At 42.7% G+C, this 19,901-nt stretch overlaps 1 long non-coding RNA gene across 2 annotated transcripts in view; it reads right to left on the bottom strand.

Annotated features, from left to right (window-relative positions):
- LOC116157806 (uncharacterized) overlaps positions 1-19,901 on the bottom strand; it is a 37,175-nt gene that overhangs the window by 16,071 nt on the left and 1,203 nt on the right. The window lies entirely within an intron of this gene.

The following is a 19,901-nucleotide window of genomic DNA, read 5'->3' as shown; positions in this document are numbered from 1 at the left end:
TTTCTAACTGTTCCCTAGAAGACATGGCTTGCTCTTCGGTCAAAATTCCTCTTTAAAAATGGGGCCCCAAAGGGTGCGACCAGGCTACAGACTGGTCGGTGTGATTACTTTCCTTGATCTGCTCAGTGTTCTGTCCAGAGTAAGAGGATACGGCTCTGGGTTTTAGTTCGACAACCAAACCAGGTCTCATTTGCCCCGTGAAACCGCTTAATCCCTTTGGGATTCTGTTTCCTGATCTGTAGTCCTCTCTGCACCCGCTGTCACCGTCTGAGACCTGCTGTTTCTCGTTTGTTGACACCTGCCTTCCCCATTAGACTCCGTTCTGTGAAGGCAGAGGCCGGGGCTGTTCTATTCACCACTGAACCCCTAGGGCTTTGCTCTGTTTTGGGCCCCGGGTGGCTGTTTTTTGGTAAAATAATGAATCGACCACATGGGAATAATGATAGCTTCTCTTCCTCCTTTATAGGATTGTTGTATGAAGCAGATGTACGAATACACATAAAAGTACCCTGTCATGTTAAAAACAACACTGCTGACATCACCAAGAGACTCCATCAGCTGTACTTTTTTTTTTTTTTAAAAGTCTTACTGTTTCTTTGCACGGAATGCAAACTCCCTGGCCATTTATTCATGACTCGATTCTGTTGTTCATTTGTTCTTCATTTAAGAGTCTACGACAAAGAAGAACTCATACCAGTCCTTCTCAAACTCTTCCAGACGATTGAAAAGGAGGGATTACTCCCAAACTCATTCTATGAAGCCACCATCACCCTGATACCAAAACCAGGCAAAGACACTACAAAAAAAGAGAATTATAGCCCAATATCACTGATGAACATAGACGCCAAAATCCTCACCAAAATTTTAGCAAATAGAATCCAGCAACACATAAAAAAGATTATACATCATGACCAAGTGGGGTTCATCCCTGGGACACAAGGCTGGTTCAACATACGCAAATCAATCAGTGTAATACATCACATCAACAAGAGAAAGGACAAAAACCACATGATCATCTCAATCGATGCAGAAAAAGCATTTGATAAAATTCAACACCCATTTATGATAAAAACTCTCGCCAAAGTGGGTATAGAGGGAACATGTCTCAACATCATAAAAGCTATATATGACAAACCTACAGCCAGCATAGTACTCAACGGTGAAAAACTCAAAAGCTTCCCACTAAAATCTGGGACAAGACAAGGATGCCCACTATCACCACTCCTATTCAACATAGTCCTGGAGGTCCTAGCCACAGCAGTCAGGCAAGAGAAAGAAATAAAAGGGATCCAAATTGGAAAAGAAGAGGTATAAAAGTGTCATTATATGCTGATGACATGTTACTAAATATAGAAAACCCTAAAAGGTCCACACAAAAGCTACTAGAGCTGATTGAAGAATTCAGCAAGGTAGCAGGTTACAAAATTAACGTTCAAAAATCAGTTGCATTTCTTTACACTAACGATAAATCAACAGAAGAAGAAAGTAAAGAAACAACCCCCTTTAAAATAGCACCCAAAGTAATAAAATATCTGGGAATAAATCTAACCAAGGAGGTGAAAGAATTATACACAGAAAACTATAAACCATTGATGAAGGAAATTAAAGAAGACTTTAAAAAATGGAAAGATATTCCATGCTCTTGGATTGGAAGAATCAATATTGTTAAAATGGTCACACTGCCCAAGGCAATCTACAGATTTAATGCAATCCCTATCCAATTACCCAGGACATATTTCACAGAACTAGAACAAATCATAATAAAATTTATATGGAACCATCAAAGACCTAGAATTGCCAAAGCATTACTGAAGAGAAAGAAAGAGGCCGGAGGAATAACTCTCCCAGACTTCAGACAATACTATAGAGCTACAGTCATCAAGACAGCATGGGATTGGTACCAAAACAGACATATAGACCAATGGAACAGAATAGAGAGCCCAGAAATGAACCCGCAAACTTTTGGTCAACTCATCTTTGACAAAGGAGGCAAGAATATACAATGGAATAAAGACAGTCTCTTCAGCAAATGGTGTTGGGAAAACTGGACAGCAGCATGTAAAACAATGAAGCTAGAACACTCCCTTACACCATATACAAAAATCAACTCAAAATGGATTAAAGACTTAAACATAAGACAAGATACAATAAAGCTCCTAGAGGAAAACATACACAAAACATTATCTGACATACATTTCAAAAATTTTCTCCTAGAAGAAATAAAAGCAAGAATAAACAAATGGGACCTAATGAAACTTACAAGCTTCTGCACAGCAAAGGAAACCAGAAGTAAAACAAGAAGACAACCTACGGAATGGGAGAAAATTTTTGCAAGTGAAACCGACAAAGGCTTGATCTCCAGAATATATAAGCAGCTCATACGACTCAATAACAAAAAACTAAACAACCCAATCCAAAAATGGTCAGAAGACCTAAACAAGCAATTCTCCAAGGAAGACATACAAATGATCAAAAAGCACATGAAAAAATGCTCAATATCACTAATTATCAGAGAAATGCAAATCAAAACTACAATGAGGTATCACCTCACACCAGTCAGAATGGCCGTCATTCAAAAATCCACAAATGACAAATGCTGGAGAGGCTGTGGAGATAGGGGAACCCTCCTACACTGCTGGTGGGAATGCAGTTTGGTGCAGCCACTAGGGAAAACAGTGTGGAGATTCCTCAAAAAACTAGGAATAGACTTACCATATGACCCAGGAATCCCACTCCTGGGCTTGTATCCAGAAGGAAATCTACTTCAGGATGACACCTGCACCCCAATGTTCATAGCAGCACTATTTACAATAGCCAAAACATGGAAACAGCCTAAATGTCCATCAACAGGTGACTGGATAAAGAAGAGGTGGTATATTTATACAATGGAATACTACTCAGCCATAAAAACCGACAACATAATGCCATTTGCAGCAACATGGATGCTCCTGGAGAATGTCATTCTAAGTGAAGTAAGCCAGAAAGAGAAAGAAAAATACCATATGAGATCGCTCATATGTGGAATCTAAAAAACAAAAACAAAAACAAACAAACAAAAACAAAGCGTAAATACAGGACAGAAATAGACTCACAGACAGAGAATACAGACTTGTGGTTACCAGGGGGGTGGAGGGTGGGAAGGGATAGCCTGGGATTTCAAAATTGTAGAATAGACTACACTGTATAGCACAGGGAAATATACACAAAATGTTATGATAACTCACAGAGAAAAAAATGTGACAATGAGTGTGTATATGTCCATGAATGACTGAAAAATTGTGCTGAACACTGGAATTTGACACAACATTGTAAAATGATTATAAATCAATAAAAAATGTAAAAAAAAAAAAAAAAGAGTCTACGATGTGCTCAGATAATGTTCTTTAAAGTACTGTTTACAAGCTCAGCAAACTCTTCCCTCTTCAAGTTACATGACTTTCCTTGATCCTAATCCTGGCGCTTTTCTTGTTGTTCCATCTACTTGTATGGCTGGCATGTGCACAGTTTTGATTTATTACTTTTATTAAACATGCAATGAATTAGTTGGCTTTCTACTGGCCTTGGTTAGACACATAAAAGCCATGTGTCTGTTTTTTTGTTTGTTTGCTGGAAAAACTGTGTGGGTAGACTAACCAGACTGCAGAATCTGTTTCAAATATAGGAAGGGGCTGACATATTTCAACCTGTTTTTACTGATGGAAGAAGAAAAAGCAAGTATGGTTTACAGGGAGTTCCTGGCACCAGAGAAAATTTTTTTTTATCATAGTTGAAGGTAATCAGTCCCTAGAAGAATTTGTCCATTTTAGGCTGAAAGGAGCCTAAAAAGTAAAGGCCTTAAGAGAAACTGATACTGACCTCTGATAAGTTAAATCGGCTTTCCAAGCTTTGATGTCCTCATTATGAATTAAAAACATCAAAGTGATACAATAGGGTCATCTATAGAGTAGGATTAAATATTACACATAAATAGTTTAGCACCGTATCTGGTGCAAAATAGGTTCTCAATAAACAAAAAGGAAGGAGGCATCAAAGAAAGAACTTTTGGCATCCCAGGTTCTAATGCCTGGGGTCCGAGCTCACGGATCCCTGGAAACACGTTTACTGTCAAGAATGTCAAGTGCCACCCTCCCGTCAGACCAGAGTTTCTCAACAGTGGGTGCATTGATGTTTTGACCTGACTAATTCTTTGGTGCGGGTGGCTGTTCTGTTTAGCGGTGTCACTGTCCTGCATACAGCAGATGCCAGCAACACTAGCCTTCCCCAAGTTGTGACAATAAAAAATATTTCCAGACATTGCCAAATGTTCCCCAGGGGACTAAATTCCTCCCAGTTGGGAACCATTTCGTTAAAGCAAAAACAGATTGCTGAGACTCAGACGAGGCGGATGCATTATGCGTATTCAGGGGATCTCTGGTTTCAGGGCAGCACTGTGGTTTTTCATCCGTTTTTTGTTTGTCTGTTAGCTGCCATGATACTGAAAACCCTTCCATCAAATATCAACATAAGAACCTGTGTTACTAAGAAAACAAAATGTTATTCAGTAACAAATGTAAAAGTAAATATTGAATGAGAATTTTTAAATTACATCATATTCTGAATTGATCCTAAAATTATAAAACAGAGGCAGTCACTTATGGAATATTATATTTTTAAAGAATTTTATCGTATGTTAATTACATGGAAATCTTTAACGGATTTCTGGTATAAGGCATGGGGTATGGATTAATTTTATTATTATTTTTCTTCCAGATGGCTAAACTTTGCCCCAACACTATTTATTGAATAATCTGTGTTTCCCTTACTGACCTGAAATGGCATCATATCCTGTAAAAAATGCCCCCTTTTCCCTGGTTTCTGGTCTTTCTGGCCCATCCTGCCGCTGTCTATTTATGGACCATTTCAGCTGGTGATCCCTGATTTGGAGATTTATTAGGCACTTACTCTTCTATGTTTATATTTTTTTACAATTAAAAAAATTAATATATAATTCACATAACATAAAATTCACCATTTTAAAGTACACATTTCAGTGGGTTTTAGTAAATTCACAATGTAATTCCAGAATATTTCCATTACTCCAGAAGGAAACCCTGTACCTGTTAGCAGTCACTTTTAACCCTTGCATCATCTCTTCCCCCACCATTCCCCAGCAACCACTAATCTACTTTCTGCATCGATGGATTTGCCTCTTCTGAACATTTTATACAAACGGAATTATACACTAGGTAGCCTTTGTGTTTGGATTCTTTCACTTAGCACAGTGTTTTCAGGCATCATCCATGTTGTAGTGTAGGAATGTATTTCATTCCTTTTTATGACTAAGTAATATTCCATTGTATAGACATACCACTGTTTGTTTATCCATTTATCAGTTGATGGATGTTTGCTTTTTCACACTTGTTGGCTATTGTAAACCATGCTGTTATGCACATTTGTGTGCCAATTTTTGTTTGAACATACATTTTCAAAATCTCACCTCCTGGGAGTGGAATTACTGGGTCCTGTGGTAACTCTATGTTTAACATTTTGAGGAAATACCTAACACTTCCCCACAATGTACTGTTTTACATTCTGACTAGGAATGTATGAGGGTTCCAGTATCTCCACATCATCCACAGTGCCTGTTATTTTCTGGTTTTTCCCTGTTTTCTTTTTAATTGCAGACATCCTAGTGGATATAAAGGGGCATCTCACTGTGGTTTTGATCTGCATTTCCCTAGTGCCTAATAATGTTGAACATCTTTTTATGTGCTTATTGGCCATTTGTTTATCTTTATTTAGAGAAATGTCTTGAATTCAGATCTTTTCCTATTTTTAAATTGAGTTATTTATCCTTTTAGGTTGAGTTGCAAGATATTTAAAGTGTATTTTCTATCCTAGACCCTGGTTGTGTTTGATTTGCAAAAATTTTCTCTTACTCTGTAGGTCCTTTTACTCTCTGGGTAGTGTCTTTTGAAACACAAATGTTTTTAATTCTGAAGTCCAATTTATCCATCTTTCCCTGTTAGCTTGTGCTTTGGTGTAATATCTGGGAAGCCATTGCCTAATCCAAGGTGACTAAGTTTCGCACCTACATTGCTTTCAAAGAGTTTTGCAGCTTTAGGTCTTCATTTTGATCCATTTAGAGTTAATTTTTATATGTGGTATAAGGAAGGGGTTCAGCTTTATTCTTTTGCATGTGAATATCCTAGAATGTACATGGCCTTGTACTTTTGTGTTGGGAAAAGGGCCAGTAAAGTCTTGGCAATTATGCAAATTTCCAAATCAGGAAACTGACTACTAAATTCCAGTCGTGGGTATGTATAGCTGGAGCCGTGATTTGAATGCCAACGGTTAGGGGACAGAGTTTCATTCTAACAGACCCCACGAGACTCTTAATCACATAGCTTTTCTATATAAAATTCTGAGGCTTCAGATTATGTTCCTATGTGGGGTGGTGGGGGCAGTGAGCAAGATGGAGATATCTTTCAGGCAGAAGGAGATTTTGGCTGTCGTGGCACTTGGTTAATGGAATCTGGCTGTGGAGACCTTGCAACATTATATCCTGGGCCTGAAAATGGATAATATGATGACAGGTCTGTCTATGGCCCAATTTCAGGGAGGTCCAATTTCCTCTGAAGAGTGTCTTTCTCTCTCTCTCTCTCTTTTTTTTTTCCTATGTCAAAACTATGAGACATATGAAACTCTCCAAAATGCTAAAAATTCCACCCTTCCCACAAAGGGGATTCAGAGATTAAATGAGAAGTTATATTCCTACTTGGCAATGGATAAACTGGTTTTTTTTTTTCCACCCCTAATGAAAAATCTGGTTTCATAGAGTTTTCACAAGGTGCCTCATTTTTTTGGAACCATCTCTCCACTGATAGATTTGATTAACATCGTGTCCAAAGATTTAATTAAGATCAATACTTGGTGGCATGCTTCCTCCATCTCTCCTGGCAAGAGAATTGCCGTTGGAGAGCATTTAAGATGTGAAGCCCCCTTGACCCTGGGGTTCAGGCTAAAAGGTCCTGCACAGACAGATCCTTTGAATTAGGGTTAGGGGTTATTTGTGTCTCCGAGTTGCTGTGTTTCGTATGAAACAAGCGTGAATTGTCCTGGCTGGTGCTGAGAGTCCGAAATGGAATGTGTGTCCCCCTCAGGGTGCTAGGAGTTGGGTTTCCATGTAATGAAGACTGCCCATCTGTCACCAAATGCCAGTGCTAAGGATGTAACCTTCTTAGAGAAGGGACCGCTTGTTCCCTTGGCATGAAGAAAGTCTATGCTGTGTTCGTGTGGCCGCGTGTGCACTGTGGGCACACCAGCATGCCACCGTATCCAGGACACCAACCACCAACATTCTGTGACCAGCCTATGAGCACAGTGGCTTGAAACACTGGGTGGAAAGGATGCAGCAGAATGAGGGACTAGGGATTTTTTTTGTTGTTGTTATTCATGTACAGCAAAGGAAGTCCCTGTCGCTCTGAGAGCTTATCCCTTTGGCTCGGAGAATTTTTTCCACTCTTATTTATCCTGCTCACTCATTTGCTCACTGCAAGTAGTTGAAAGACAATAAGCATTGGAGTGGAATTTGTTCTGATTACGGCTTTGAGTTCCTGGTAGAAAACACAGAATTGCAGCTTCAGGAAAGCCCTGCTGTGGAATAATATCCATTATCTTTATTCAAGGTACCATAAGGCACTGTCTCGTCCTGGGTGCCTACGTGGAGATGGGAGCTCACCCCCTGCCATTGGATGCTTAGAGCGGCGGGAAGAACAGTTCTGTTTGTCTCCAACCAAGTAACAAAAATAATAGCAGTTTGGGCTAAAATGTCCATCCACTCAAGTGAGGTTCCTGAAGCAAAATTATACCCTGAGCTTGGAGCACATTATTTAGAAATAGGGTACTCATAGATAAAAATGTGAATAGAGACCCAAGATGTAGCTGAGATGCCACAAGTCTGAGTTTTCATTATACTGACCAGCATGTCTTCCCCCCTGGAATACTTGTGGTACCAAAATCTCCTTTCCAGCCTGTCTGAAAAACAAAGCCCCAGAGCTAGTCTATGCTGAGCACGCTGGGTTTTTAATCGTGACTACCACTGATTTTTAACACACGAGTCACAGGCAGTCAGGTTATCTTCATATAAGTTCCTTCTATGTTTTAGAATTTTTTAGTCTCTGCTAGAATCCAGTGATCTAAAACCACATGGGGCTAAGCTGAATGTTTACATGCAGCCTGAAGGGCTTTCCCCCCTGTCTTTGGTTGTTTTCCTCCCTTTAACTCAAATCGCTCTTCTAAATTAAATCAAAACAAATTAAGAGCACCTGGCAGTGAAAAAAATCTACGTTAGGCAGTTGGCAAGCAGTAAGCAGTACTGTCTTTGTGGCATGTCAGGAATGATGCTTCTCTTGTAAAACCTTTAAGTGCCTGAATTGCCATGAAGTGTTGTTCTTCCGGTGTGGGGTGATGGCGGGGGACGTTCTACAGACATTTATTGGGTGCTTACTGGGAGCCAAATGTTTGCTAAAGACAGGCTTTCAGGTCGTTATCTCTGTTAATTACTGTGATTCGCTCATAAGGCAGGTACTCTTGTTGGTTATGCACGACACATGAGGAAACTGAGGCTGGACAGGTGCGGGAACTTGGCCCAAACTGCGCAGGGAGCAGATGACTGGGGCACGTAATCCGAAGTCAGGGCCTGACCTCCTAACCACTCATTCCTCATGTGTTCAAAAGACTCTACAGTTTCTAAAACTCTCTCTTCTTATGCACTTGACAGTGTTTGGCATTTTGTAGGCAAAATGGTGGCCTACGTTAAGTGTTTACCAATGAAACAATTACAGAAAAGGGATCAGTTCAATAAGCCATTAACTGTCCACTAGCTGAGCATCGTCTGTGAAGGACCAGGGCGGTGATATGCTGCAGGCCAGCGCTCCTGCAGTACCCACCCTGGTAATGCGCAGAGGTCCCTGCCAACGTCCGGCAGCTGCCTCTGCCCGAGTGGCAGGAAATCAGGCTGGACTAAGGGTAGAGCATGTTAAAGTGACACTGGCCTGTTAGCAATGTCTCATGGAACTTAAAAGTAATCCAATGGCGGCTGCGTTTGAGGGAATGACTGGGCAGACTAGGCGAGGTTCAGCTTTGGCTCCCTGTTCCAAAGAATGTCCGGGAGAGGACACTGGTACCCGTCTCATGGCTCTGATCCGGGCCACAAACATGAGTGCATGAGGATGTCACCTCCGCAGCCCTGGAGACGGAGATTACCAGCATCTCCTGCAGAGCGCCAGGGCGGCCAGCAGGCGACCGTGCGTCCCAGGCCACCATCTTTTGGTGTTATTATCTCAACCAAGCCAGGGCAAATACACAGGTGTGTGTCTTTTCTTTTCTTTTCTCTTTTCTTCTCTTTTTCTTTCTTTTCTCTTCTTTTCTTTTTCCCTTCCTTCTTTTTCCTCCCTCCCTCTCTCCCTTCCTCCCTTTTACTTTTCAAAAGGCATAGTTGAAAGATCCTAGACTTTGGTGCCAGAAAACTATCTCAAGCTCAGACACTCAACAGCTGTCCACTTTCCTTCTCTGAGCCTTAATTTCCTTATTTGCAAAACGTGGAATCACTCAACCACCACACTAAGCCGCCAAAGATCAGAGCAGGAACCGTTCTTGCTGCATCAGCTGTGTTTCTTGCTTATGCTTTCCTTAAAAAAGACTCTGTCGATGAGAAATCTAAAGTAAGTAGCAAACCCACTTCTTTCAAAGGAGGACTGTGAGCACCCACGGAGTGAGAGACACGGGCGTTACAGGAACCAGGTAGTCAGCCAAGGGGGACATGGGGACGCATGGTAGCTCCGATGGTCCACCCCACGTGTGGAGTGCGGCGGGGGCACGGAGGACCAGGCTGGACCCTGCCCAAGGGACCGGGCATGCCTCCTTCAGCGTGACTCCTGGAGAACAAGCTGGAGGTGGCGGGGGTGCGGGACGAGGGTCAGGGAAGAGAGAAGAGGCAGCCAGGTGCGGGGACGTGGCACAAACAGACACCGGGAAGGGCAAAGCGGCGTGTTGTGTGCCAGGAACGTGGTGGCGGGAGATGATCTTTCTTCGTTGTTACACTCCTACGTCAGCGTGAAAATGCTACCCCATCACAAAGTATGGCCAAAAGATGATCCTACGGTGCAGAGATGCCCAGGCAGGGCTAGCTCTTCTGCCAGAAGGGAGGATGTGGGGAATGAGGACAGGCGTCCTCAGAGGGAAATAAGCAGAGCATGTAGGAAGCCAAATATTGGGTCTGGAGCATACAGATTTGCAGGCAAGGGGGACCGGCACCAGGCCAAGAGCACCACATTGTGGTGCCCAGGAAATCAAGTCTCACCATCTCAAGTTGCGTGTCTGGTCTCTAATGGAATGTTCCAACACGGGGATTAGCTCTTCTTGGAGCTGAAGTGTCAGCTGCTGAGGCCCGGAACTTGGCACAAGCAACCAGGTCAAAAGTGGACCCAAAAATATCCTGAACTCCTGCCCCAAGGAGTCCAAATGTGCAGCAGAAGCAGCCCTACTACCGAACCCCCCTCTCTCAGGGAGAGGAGGAAGGGTCCTGCCTCGGCCACGCGAGGCATGCAGGTCTGTGGTGAGGAGAGTCTCTCTTTCCCCTCCCCTCATCGAAGCCGAGAATGAACGAGGGTCGCCCAGAGAGAATCTTTAATAAAGATGAGGGGATGGGGGGGGGGGTGCTTGCAGGAAGGGAGCACGTGGATTCTATTCCCGAATTGGATTTCTGCTTGGCTGTGCCCTTGCCGATCGGTTCCTGGGGGAGAAGAGAACTGGAGAGGGCCGGCGGGGTGGCGAGAGGCGGGAGGGAGGAGCAGCTGCACTCCCTGGACATTGTGTGTTAAATATGCCAGACCTGCTCCCTCTCAGTCAGTGTGGGCAAGAGATGCATCCGCAGTTGGCCGAGCGAGGTCTACACAGCAGCTGGTTAAGTAGAGGCACTTGTCCCAGCCATCTTGGTCTTTCCCTTTCCAGGGAGTTGGACTTGCAGGGAGGATTCAGGGGAAGCGTTAGAGAGCTGACCCCTACTTTGAGCAGTCAGAGCCCTAGTTCAGTCCCATGCTTGGGTCTGAGGATTTTAAAGCTTCTGCAAAGAAAGGATAAATAACTGGAGGAATTCATACTCAAAGATGGGAAGAAGTCTGACAAGGATGACAGATGGACAGACTGGAAATGGGACTGTGTGTCAGACCCGGGGGCACCTCCATACGGTACAGACAGGCCCACTCACTGTGCACTGAGTCAGGACAGATTGGTCCTCGTGAGCCTGGGACTTTTCCATTTTTAAAACGTGAGGCTGTATGTCCTGGGAACACCCCCGGTTTGGGGCCATCCTGACTGGATGGTCACCCAGGCCGTCAGCAATCCTAGAGGGGCCCCCTCCGGAGGTAGCTTTACCGCCCTGTGTCTGACATCTTCCAGGGCTCGAAATGGGCCAGAGACGCCAGCTTGGGCAACAGTAGCGCGTGGGCCCCTGAACTCTCCGTGCAAAGTGGATCATGGAGAGACGAGAGGAAGTGCTTCTCTTGGACTATTTATCTCTAGATTACTCTCCACCAAACACCTGCCTAAAATGTCCAGGCTGGAAGAAGGGTACAAAATACTAAATTCCAAGCTCAACCCAGAGATCCTGGTCCCCAGGTACAGGGAAGGGGGACTCATTCGCACTTGCTGGGAGTGTCTTGAATCAGTCCTCATACCATAAGTAAAGTATTTCATTTGTTATTCGTGATTGATAGTTTTGAGAACCAAAGGAGACACTGAACAACACTAAATGTTCTATGAAGCAGTAGGAAAGCCAACAGCTTCTGACTTTTTTTTTTCCCTGTCCTTCCTCCCTCATTTCAAAACAAATATGTTAATATCACTCCAAGATTCATAGCAGCTGGTTGAGTGATGTAAGAGGGCGGGAAAACAGAATAATATCAGGACAAAAGGGATCAGTACTTGCCAAACAATGAGGGGCAGAGGGAGTGAGAGAGCAAATATGGAAGCCTTGCTACTTGGGGAGTTTCATAGTTTACAAACACTGTATTTTTCTCAGGCAGAGTTAGAAGGCGAAAAGGTAGAAAAGTGGGTGAAGAAAGGGTAAAAAGCAGAGAGAAAGAGACTCAGACATCTAGTGCCTCATTTACGTAGAATTCAAATTTTACAGCAGAACATTCAGAAGACGAATAAGAATAAGAAGCAGGCAAAAATGGTTTTCCCAGCTCCCACGTTGTTATAAATAATAGTAAGTGGCTGTTTTTGTGTCGTTATTTCCAAAAACGTTGTCAACAAAAGGCTTCTGTTTGTTTTAGAAACACAACAGAGGAGTGTGTATTTCCTTTTTGTTCTGTGGCTCATAGACCATTGGACAAATTTATCCCCAGGATAAATCTTGAAGGAAAACCAAAATTTTAACCATACCCTTTGCCACCTTTTTCTTCTCACAAACCAGAGTTGACCAAAAAAAAAAAAAGAAAAAAAAAGAAAAAAGAAAAACCCCAAAACAAAAAATGACAATATACATGCTGTTAATTTTTCTGCATCTTAGGCTTGGGGCCCATTCTGTGATGCAGCCCTGGACTGTTCATTCTCATGCGGATTTCCTCCTGCCTCAGACTTTACTTAAACCAGTCACATGAAGAAAAACTTAAAAAAGTTACAAAAGGCAGCTTTTCTGTGAGTCCACTTCCATTAATGGTCGGATCGTGCTTGCTGGGGGAACCATGTTTTGGCATCTTTACCGCTATTTGCCCAAACCATAGGCATCAGGGAGCACCCTCAGACCCCCAGGACCACGCCCTCTTATGGGTCTGTTGCTGGCAGCGTTGGTCCCATTCTGCCTTCTCACCACTGAGAAGTCTAGTGTTCTATTACAGCAACTGACTGATGCTAGATTCCAAGATGAATTCCAAGTCAACCTTCAAATTCCATACTGAAGGAAGAAAGATTTGATTCCAGGGTTGTTTCTGGAAATCAAGCCTTTAATTAAAAAATTTTTTTTTAGTTTTGTAATCTTGACTGATCTCAGGGTTTCTGACAGTGACAAGTGACAAATGGAGTAAAAAAGGACATCAAAATAGTATTACTCAATTTAAGAATACACGATTGGATTAAAAGTTTAGGTGTTTTAATCTAAAATTTTTTTAAAAGGAATGCAAATGAGTAACTTCCACAATTACCTTTCAAACAGTTGGGTGCTTTTTGAAAAACAAAATGTACTTTTACCCCTTTGAGCATAAAATTTAAGCACATGCAATACTGGTTTATTTTTTCGAAGACAGCAAAACTTCATGCACCAGAACTTTTATCTTTCTCCCTTGGATAGAAATCTTTCTCCTGAATATTTCTCGAGTGTAGTGTGGGTTGTTAGGGATTTTGGCTGCAAAAGGGTACAAAGCATCTCAGTAAGGATATTTTTTAAAATGTACCAACCACTGTAATAGTTCCCTGTTTCATGTTCCCAAGTCACTCAGGTTGACCATGAGGCTGGAGCCTGGGCCCTCACCTGACAAGTTACCTGAGTCACACAGGAGATCCTCCTGTTGCAAGTTTACAGGGCTGAGCTCCAAAATGAGAGATTCCAACCATGTGCATGGAAAAAAAACCTTGAAAGAAAAACACTCCTTGGCCTTTAAGAAAAAAATTCAAATGAAAACTGCAACAAAAAAGCAGAAGCATGAATAATCTCTTTCTAAGCCACTTGTCTTGGGGTGGATTTGGGTCAGGGTCGTGGAGCCTGTGGGCCAATCCTGGGTTGTCTGAATGAAAAGTTTCAGGGCTTTGCAAACAAGTCAGCAAAGAGCTATGACTCAGTGCGCAGTGAATTATTTGAAGCCTGTAGAATTAGAGGCCAACCACGGGAAACTGGCCGTGTTGCAACAGAGCGGCCCCGCCATCCACGCAGCAGAGGACCATGGCATCCACCACCACCGTGGGACCTTCCATTTGAATACGGAGAGATGGGGGGTTACTACCCCTGGAATGTCCTTGTGTTCTTTCCTAGGGCTTATGTAATTCAAGCTTCTGTGAGCGATGAACTTCATGCTGCAGCATTATTTCATTTAAATTGAGGACTTTTTCTTGGATGTGCAGTGGCCAAGAGAGTGCACATGCTAAAAGTAGGCAGAAGAGGGAGCGCTTGTAACTTTGTAATAACGAAAATCGTGGTTCTCCTTTTATATAATAGGGCTTTGTCTGTTTTTAAAAACTAGCTCTCTCTGCAGCTGCGTGGAGCACCAGATGTTCTCTCTGTGAGGTTTGGGCCCGGAAAGCCTTCTGAGGCCCCAGGCCCATGTTGTTTCCAGAACACCCACCTCTTCTCTGTTTTCCCATTTTATTTACACAGAGCCATCCATTATTCTTACCTACCTAGCAGCCTGGAAGCCTGTCTCATCCCTTAAGCGTAGAAAAAAAAAAAAAAAAAAAAAAAAGAGAAAGCAACAAACAAATGCAGGCAAACTAGAAAGAAGATGATGGAAATTAGGTAAAGAGCTGGTAAATCTAAGGGTAGGAAAGGAAGCAACTGGGGAAGAAACAGGGCGGAGGAAGTGTTATTGCCCGAAAGGTTAAAAAATAAAAAAAATCCAAACCCTCCCCCAACCCTCATTATCCGTGTATTTTGCTTCTATCATGCAAAACATGAGGCCTGGTGGGCTTTGTTTCCCCATCACAACGTCTTTACACGTTGGCACAAAGGGGGGAGAAGACAGTGTGACGTCCGTGTCACAGCTTGTGTGTCTTTATGATTAGAAATCACCAATACTTGACTGTTTTTGACCCACAGAAATGGCAGTTTCCTATGGCTTAGCCTAATATTCTCGCAAATGAGACAACGCTGGGTGGAGAGTGCCTACAGGGGTCACAAATCGACCTCCACCCATTCGGTTATTACAGTGATCCACTTCTTTCTAGTAAATATCCTAATGAAAGTGGTGACTGCGGGCCAAATCTGGCCTCTTCTGTGTGCCCGCTAAGAGTGGTTTTTATATTTTTAAAGGGTTGTTGGAAAAAAAAAAAAAAGAATATGCAACTGAGACCGTATGCAGTCTGCAAAGCCTAAAATATTTATGATCTGACCCTTTACAGAAAAATTTATGAACAGTAGGCCCCCAGGAGCACCCAGCACCCACACCACTTCATCTCATTTCATCTTATCTTCCTTTTATCAAGATAATCACCACCTAGTATCTTTTGAGAACTGACCACGTGTCAGACACCATTCTGAAAACTTAAAGTTAGTCTCTTTAAACCTAACAAACCCTGCAAGTAGGTACTTGTTATTATCCCCGTTTTATATAAGTGGGAAGGGCTGGAACAGGGATTTGAACCCACGGACCTGACTCTGCCAATGTAAAGTGTAATAAGATTTCCTTCTCCTGATGTGATTTCAGACTTGTTACCTATCATCCTGACAAACTGCAGACTAGTGGTTCGCAAAGCTGGGGGCACAGGAAGGGAGAGAAGTTAATTTTCTAAACAAATGAATTCTTTATTCATTTGAATTTCAGTTGCTGGGGCCAACGCATTTTACCTAACGTTTAATTCGGCAGTGGACCCAATTACTTATTAGGTGATTATTTTGTCCTGGGAATTTGGGAGCTGTAAGTTGTTCTGGTGCTTACTGCATAAAAAGAAAACAAAAACAAAAACAAAATTAAAAGCAAAAAAAAAAAAGAAAGAAAAATCAAGAGCCCAGCAAAGCAGTTATTTTAATTAAGCCCTTACTCCCAGAGTATGATTGCGTGTCTTCTCATTTGGTATTCTGGTCATTAGTGGTCTGCTTAATGCATTTCAGTAACATTAACCTATATTCAATCTACTTCTGCGCATGATTTCCCAAAAGAAAGAAAGAGAGACCACATGACGTATCCAAAGAAGTACTCGATGAAATCTGATTGAACTAAACGCTACGAGTCAGCAGGCTTCCACACCCATTGCTGGAGCGGTGGTCAGCCCGGGCCTTGGCCAGTGGTAGAAGGGAGTGGCTGAGCTGTGTTTGGAACATGATGAAAATGTTTTGTATTTTTTTCCTAATATTTTTGCAATTCGTTTTTTCTTTTGTGTATAGCCTTGTAATAAATCTGGGGTTTTTATTTCTGAAAAGTGTGAAGTAGAGGTCTGTATTTACTTTCCCGACAACCTCTGAAATGGAACTCTTCCCATTATTCCAGTACCACTTAGTAATCATTCCATCTTTCCTCCACGAATAAAATGCTCATATTTGTGTAGAGATTATGTGTGCAAGAGAACGTTCATAACAGTTATTTTTGTAATAATGAAATATAGAACTTAATTTAAATATGTTTACGCTGCTTTGGCTTCTTGGAGGGTCTTGAATCTGTAGCTTGAAACTGTAATCAGTTCAGAAGAATTCTCCGCTTGTCCTTCTTGAAATACTGCTTCTGCCCCATCCGGGCTCCCCTTGTCTTCTGGGAGTTCTAACTATATGTGTGTTAGATCTCTTGACCACATCACATGGATTTCCTGTGCTCTGTTCCAGCTTTCTTTTTTCCCTTTTGTGCTTTAGTTTGGAGATTTTCTGCTGACTCGCCTGTGAGTTTACCAATCCTGTTTTCTACGGGTTCTAATCTGTTGCTGAGCAATAACCAGTAGCAAGGTTGCAAAGAACAAAGAACTTGATCTGGAGTCTTGGGAATTGCAATTTGAGAGCCAACAGGCTCAGAAAACCAAAAGAGGGTTTCGGGGAAGAGAAAAAGTCAGAGGCTTATAGAGGCAGAAGCCACAAGGTAGTTAAAGTTGTCTGGCAAGAATTGTGATTAACTCCGACACAAGAAAGAAAACATTTGTCTTCAAGGGTTAGGCTGCCAGGAGTTATTTAGGGTGAAGGTCCCATGAGTATCTTGAGTTTCTGGAACATTATGCAGATGTTCTGGATGCCTATGTTAAGACAATAAGTGGTCGGAATTCAGATTCCATCTGGGCTGAGACGTGTATCCGTCACCCTCAGTAGCTTCCCCGCTATAAGAAAGCTCTTTTTGCAATAGTGACTCCATTTTGATTTTCCTTTCACAAGCCCCTGATGTTATTTTTTTATGTGTAATTAAAAAAAAGGGGGGCACCCTTTGAAAATGTAGCATGGCAACTGAGAAGAAAAAAATACAGAAAGGTGTTTTTGGTGTCAATTCCGCAACGTCATGTCAGCCAGCCCAAAGAGCAGCCTTTTATTAATGACTTTAAATGACATCTTAGTGATGGTTTGAGGGGCTTTTCTGGTTGTTTAAATTGTTTCCAGTTTTGAACAGTTGGCAGCTGAAGCTCATGTGCTTTCTGGGAAAGCTGGAGACATTCTGCAGTGTTCCAAAGAAAGTTTCGAACAAAGCTTTTTTTGTTGGTGTAAATGACAGGATGGAGTTGGAGGTGCTTTTTTTTTTTTTTTTCAGTCTCTCTTTACTGGGTAAGAAAGAGGCAGGAAGTCAAACAAGGCTGTAAGCCCAGAGACTTCCTTCATCGGCCTTGCATGGAGGTGTAATTGACTTTCTAATACCTAGCATTAAGGTTAATTACTTCTTCCCATCCTGAACCAAGAGTGCCCAGCATAAGAACCTGGTTAAAATCCTGCTACATTTAGAAGTTGCAACATGTAAAAATATCTTTTGCTCTAACCCAGATGGTATTCATCTTTTGCACCCGTATCTTGAAAATGTGACAGGTCTCAAACACAGGAAAACAAAATTTCACCTTCCCTTGGGTTGCTATTATAGAAAATTGGAAAAAAAATTTTTTCTTTCTTCCACATTTCCATATTCCTAGCCTTGGGAGCTCTTTGTTGAAGTGAGATGATTTCTGATGTTGGTGTTTCATCTCTTAGGGCACTCGGCCTCTCCAACCATTTTCCTAGAGAGAAAATTAAAAAAAAAAAAAAAATACACTGTTCCCAAATTTTGGGAAGCCACCATCTCAGCCTATAGTCTTCAGAAATTCTTCTCTGCTCTAGAAATCCTTCTGGCTTTGCTTGGAATATGATCAGCCTATTGGGAAAGAGAATCTTAGTTTCATTACTTTAACTCCTTTTCCAAATAAATTCATGTCCTTTTCACCCAAATACGTACATTTGTTTGTTGCCAGGGAGCAAAGACTTACTTGCTCATGGCCTATAGTATGTGTGTTGAGAGAGACGGGAACAGGATATTTTATGAAGAAACCAAAATAGACAGCCAGGCAGATCGTCCAGCTTGGTCACTGATTCCCAAAGGGCGAGGATGTGAAGGGAAATGCGGTTGTGAGATCAGAGACCAAGTTCAACGTTGAGAGTGGAAGGCAGAGCTTGGAGAGATTTGTCTGAGCTGTAGGAACACTTTATAGATATTTCTAAGTTGCCTGGAGCCTTGAAGACGGGCAGAAGTTCTTAAGGGTTCTTGGCTGGCTCAGGATGGCAAGGTTGTGTAATGTCAAGGTCAGTTCACGTCTGGATTTGCTGGGGAATAGGGTGGGGGATATTTTTTCCCTTCCCATGAATATCAGTCTCTGGGTACTGTCCATTTCAAACTGTTTTTGGTCAGATATCAAAGGAATTCAGCTTTCCATCCTTGAGACTTACAGTTCATTGCTGACACCACAGGGAGAGTGTGTCCCTTTCAAAACATACGCCAGCTTGCCACTCTAGGGCTGGACTCGCCAGCGACTCTCCATCCACTCCAGGTGCAAGTCTGAGCGCGTGGAGCCCCTCCCGCTGCAACCTCCCCGACCGTAGCTCCCATGTCTCTCGCCACCGCTCCCTCCATTTCAGTCGCCGGCGGCTGCCTCTCTGGCCCTTGCACAGGCCAGGCGTGCTCCACGGCAGCGCCCTTCCCTCACGCTTGTGTCTCCTGCCTGGAAGATCCCTGCACGTGGTCCACTTCCTCACCTTCTTCAAGTCCTGGTCCAGATGGCGCTTGATATATTCCGCTCTAACCTCTCAGTTTAAGAGCACGATTTACTCTCCGTTGGTGCTTCGTTCTCAATCCCCCTTTCTCCGCCTCGTGTTTTATCTTTACACTTATCACCATCTAAGATATCCCTTACTTAATTATACTTGTTTCATTGCCTGAGATAATTTTTAAATGGTGGCAAAAATTATTATTTGTTCCTTTGGAAGGAATGCTTTTAGGTGATGGGATAACTTGTCTGGAAGTTTACGTCTTTTTGAATATTTACAAGAGGGTACAAAGGTCTGAACTGTTTTGCACAACAGAGGAAAGAATCTGCTTACAGGGAAAAACAAGATCCTCCAGTGGGAGCTGGAGAAAAGAGTGTCTCTCAGGATTAAGCAAGTGAGTGTACTTTAGCCCAAGATAGAAAATCATCAACTAGCTTTGAACTGAAAATGCACTGAGAGATAGTACCACTTCCTCTTAATTTTAAAAGTCAAGAAATCAGCACCTTCCGTCCTCTGCAGTCACATGAAGCGATGTGTGCGTTTTGTTCAAACAGCAGGGACTCTGGGACCAGTCTCCTGGGTTGGAATCCTGGCTCTGTTTTTACAAACTGTGTTCTGGATGCTGTTGGTACCCACCTTGGTCTCCTTCTATGAGCTTGTGCTCTCCCCTCCCGGCAACTGCAAGTTTTGTTTGCTTCTAGCTCACGGCTACTCTCTTTTCCCAAAGACTACCTTTGGCCAAGTGGGGGCCACCCCCTCACTACCCCTTGGGGCGGCCAGCAACCACTGACTGACTGACATGGGCTGCAAAAGACCTGCCCTCGCGCTGCGGATGACACCAGCCCTGTGGGTGCAATTCATTCTCCAGAGCCCCTCATAAAAGCAGGCTGCATCCATTCTTTCAATGTTACGTAGGATTTGTCACAGTAAAACTGTGTCACTGGCAGAGAGAATAATGTTTATCTTCGTATTTGCTAGGGCAGAGTTCCTGGTTTACAAATTGCAACATCTGTGAGTCTCA

Source organism: Camelus dromedarius, chromosome 16 (assembly GCF_036321535.1).
Source record: "Camelus dromedarius isolate mCamDro1 chromosome 16, mCamDro1.pat, whole genome shotgun sequence".
NCBI classification, from domain to species: domain Eukaryota; kingdom Metazoa; phylum Chordata; class Mammalia; order Artiodactyla; family Camelidae; genus Camelus; species Camelus dromedarius.
This window is presented reverse-complemented; position numbering and strand designations above follow the sequence as displayed.